Raw genomic sequence first — 4,748 nt, 5'->3', positions numbered from 1 at the left:
GGGATCAACTTGCAATTTGTGCATTATTATCTATAGGTTCATTCTATGCACATATCCATGTGTGACTAGACAAAGCAGTTAGAGTTTGGTCAGTGTAAATATATTGTCTTGTCGTTGATCAGTGGGTAATTTGGTCCTACATTGAAGTTCCTGCTGAAATCGCCTTATGCCAAATGTTGGGTATGGACCTGACCTTCCCAAAAGGCCCACATGATAATTGTCCTGACACATGATCAAAACAGGTGAGCTCGGCTCGTCGACTCGCGAACCAGTAGTCGGTTCGACTTTAGACTACTTTTAGCCGACAGAGCGAATAACCATAAGTCATCGGCTCGACAACTCGGTTCAGTGGCCCGACATCTCGGCCCAATCGTCGAGAAGGCCCGTTAGGTCAAGGCGAATTAGGTCAAACGGAGACCGTCTATAAAAGGAGGAGAAGAGGCAACGATGAGGGGATCCGTAAATTACTACACTCACTTTCGGCTAGATCTAGGGTTTCATATCTTATCATCTCTCCGACTTGTACGGTTCGACGAACTAGCTTTCGCCGGACTAATTCGGATCACTCTCTTTTCCCCTTTTGTAACTCCGTTTCGACTCCTTGATCTAATGAAACACGTCTTTGTCTTGACCGACCGACGAGAACTCGTCCTTTTCTCTTTACTAGTTTACCGACAGTCTCGGTTCAAACACCAACGAGAATTTTCTCGGTCTTTTTTTATTTCTTTAATCCCTATGGGTTATCGTTTCTTTAGTAGCTCACTAGATTGTAATCCGCGCTTTGCGCGGGATAAAATGTTTATATTAATGTTGAAATTATATATTACGATCATGTATATTAATGTTGAAATTATATATTACGATCATGTATAACATAAGGTATACTTTAAGCTATAGTTATATAGAACTAAATGTATGATTTTTATCAGGGGGAAACCAGAGATTTTTTTATAATGGGTTCACAAATATTAAAATTTAATATATGGTATTTGCAAGTTTGAGAAGAAACTTTGGAAAATAATTTTTTTTATATTTCGCCTATCATGTTGTAGTAATTATGGACTCATGGGTTTAACACATAAAATCGAAAAAGGTAGATCAATAACATTTTATAAGCAAAACAATAATTGTGTGGAATAAAAAAAGTAACTCTTTTAAATTCAGAAAACATAGTTGCATAATAAAATAAATTGAAGGTTATTTGACCCTCTAAATTGTAAGGGTTGTTCCAAATGTGACCAGCACATGAGACTTGCTGGTGGTTCGTTCCTGGAAGTTTCTTCTCATCTTCAAGGTCATCTAATGCAGAACTCTCATGGCGGCGAAGGTGGTGATACTCGCATGCTTATATTGCTTGCTCGAGAAAAATAATACACTAAAGCCGAGACGATTTACAGTGATCCAGTTTCCTCGAAACAGAGATCACCTCATCGAGCAGTAACAAAATTGAGTACAACACATTTATCTAGAAATAGATTTTCAACGTCCGCTTTCAGCAATGAGAGGCGGTTATCAAGAACGTGAGTGCTCTACGAATGCATGAAAGTAGGTATGGAGAAAAGGGTTCTTTCATTAACACTTAGCATCGTACTAAAGTTTCATCGCTTTGTCGTCTCTACGGGTCTGTCGACTTAATGGCAGTAGATCAGGCGAGCTATCGTTTTTAACTGAAACATATAGAGGAATAAGAGCATGATTAACCATGGTCTCTTAGTCGGGGTTCTTAACTCATGATTTGACATTTTTTTTGTTTTTGTTTTTTTGCACTTTTCGGCTAAGAGACGGCTCTTATATCTCTTATTTAAGAGACGGTTCTTAACTTTTCTTAGTTAAAAACTAAGAAAAGCTAAAAACCGTCTGTTAGCCGAAGCTAAGAACCCCAATTAAGAGACTGGGGTTAATCATAGTCTAAAGAATCTTTATTGATGCTAGAATTATATTGAGAGGATTGATAAATCAACTAATCGAACTTGAAGCTGAAGGTTTATCACGTAAAAATGTTCGTCGAGAAAAGTATAGATGGTATGAAGTTCTTATAAAAGAATGTTAGTGTGAACGCATTAAATTCACAGTTTTGGTGAAAAACGTTATCCGGATTCCGCAGGTTTTTGACACCGTCATTCATTATTGCATCACACTATAGGGAGAATTTATGCAAGTTCTGCTTACCAATATATTTGAGGGATCAACTTGCAATTTGTGCATTATTATCTATAGGTTCATTCCATGCACATATCCATGTGTGACTAGACAAAGCAGTTAGAGTTTGGTCAGTTTAAATATATTGTCTTGTCGTTGATCAGTGGGTAATTTGGTCCTACTTTGAAGTTCCTGCTGAAATCGCCTTATGCCAACGAGAATTTTCTCGGTCTTTTTTTATTTCTTTAATCCCTATGGGTTATCGTTTCTTTAGTAGCTCATTAACTTTTTTTCAGAGAGATGCATTTTCCGTTTTGTGGTCATTATACAACTAACGCCAGTTATTTATATTTCAGTGATTATCTAGTGACTTCATTTAATAAGGCCACTTGACTTTGAAATCATCTACCTCAGAACACTGACCAGTTCCGTTTTTATCTAGAGATCAGAGATATCATGCCAAATTGTTACCAATATGCCTTTGGGTCTGTCCATTGGTGGATGGTTGTACTTTCCACTGCTTCTACTTGCTGCATTGTCTGCCCTTTGATATGGTTTGTCATCATTGTCTGCTCATGGTTTTGATTTAAAACTTTAAAAACTTGTATGGAAATGTGTTGTAAATGTTTAGAGTTGTATCAAATATGGAATTTTTAAGATAAATTTTTAGTACGTATTTTATTTAATTATTTGCATCTTGGTTTTTTGTCTAGAGATCAAAATTGCCTATGCTAGTTCTAATTTAAAGTATTTATGACAAAGTAATTTTTATGCGTTCATGTTTTTAATTCACCATATTTTACAGTTTGTGATAAAAACAAATTTAAAAAAATTGCAAGATAATATATAATTTATTCCAAGTTATTATGCATTATAATTTTTAGCTATATATAGAGATAGACGATAGTTGGAATCATTTTCTTACATCAATTATCATATATTATATATTTTTCTTAGCCATATATCCAATCTTTATGTGAGGTAATATAAAGTATTTAGAATCATCATCATCATTTTTATGATAAAACTTATACTAAAGCATATTTAAAAATTTAAAACATTTTTGGTCCACAAAATTAATATAGTTATGTTCTAATGTAATAATGTTGCGAATCTTCAATACTATATATTATACCTGACTTATATGATTTCACAGTTTCTGAAATTTATCAGTATGAAATATATACTAAACATTTAGAAATATACTGATATTTAATCAATTTTGGAAAGTCTCAAGATTTTAGTATGGAGGTGTTATTGGTTTATATATTTTGATTGATTTAGAAATTCATATAGTATTTATAAATCCAAGTAAAATATGCAAATCCAGAGGTTTTCCCTCAGATTTGAGTCTTTGTATTTTTAACTACAAAATCCAAACAAATCCATTCAAATCCATTATAAAATCAAATATTGTATAACACTTGATTTAAAATAAAATTTATGAATCATTAAACCAATAACACATGATTTTAATACAGATTTTAAAATCACAGAACAAATAACACTAGATTTAATTCGGATTTTCAAATCCATTAAAATACAACAACCAATAACCCCTACTATATATTGCTACATATCTAATATTTAAGGTTTAGAATTTTCTTATTTGATATTTCAAATTATACTTATTTTATATCTGTATGTTTTTAAAAAACTGATTAGTTTTATAGAAATATTAGTAAGATAGAAAACTAATATATCTGATATGTGTCATGCTTTAGTAAATATGAGTTTTTGAGTGAAGTGTAATCGTTGAGAAATAATTTTTCTTGAAATATTAATACATTTTATAATAAAAAATTATATCTATAAAGATACGATTGTGTTGTATATATTTGTAAATTTATTATGAAAGTTAATTTTGTATATAATGATTAACATCTTAAGAAAATTAGAAAATATAGGATAGTTAAAAATATGTAAACAATTAGTTAATTGTTGATATTAGATTTTCTGAAATATTTGAATTAATATACTATTGTATCAAATAATTTAAATGTATAGTTCAAAACAATGACTTACACGTATTATTATTATTTTTATGGTATAACTAGATATATTATTATGTTACACATAATATATTATTGTATCAAATACTTTTATGCATTAATGTTACATATTATGGTATAATTAGATGTGATTTAAATTATATTCTATGCATATTAGATTGCTAATATATGGTATTATTTATATGATCCAAAAAGTCGTCTAATCTTTTACTAATGAATAATTAAAATTAATAGTAAAAACCAGTGGCATATTTTGTAATAAACCCATCAACTGTTCGAGGTGTTTGCTGGCTGATTTGTTTATTATGTTCATAATCTTTTCATTATAGCTTACTAGGGTAGCCCCGCGATTTGCGCGGAATGTCTATATTTATTTAGTTTAACATTTGATAAATACTTATTTACTATGATGTATTCTAATTTTTATTTGATATATGACATGTTGTGAGACCATACTATTTTAATTATTATTTATATTTTTTGTTGTGGGTTTTTAGTTTGATGAAAACATAATTTTATTACCATTGACAAATTTTCCTATACAATATAATTTTAATTTAGAAATGAGAATATCCAAAAATGTTTTATTTGTTTATT

Source organism: Brassica oleracea, chromosome C4 (assembly GCF_000695525.1).
Source record: "Brassica oleracea var. oleracea cultivar TO1000 chromosome C4, BOL, whole genome shotgun sequence".
NCBI classification, from domain to species: Eukaryota; Viridiplantae; Streptophyta; class Magnoliopsida; order Brassicales; family Brassicaceae; genus Brassica; species Brassica oleracea.
The sequence above is the reverse complement of the archived record's forward strand: the minus strand, read 5'-3'. Positions refer to the sequence as shown.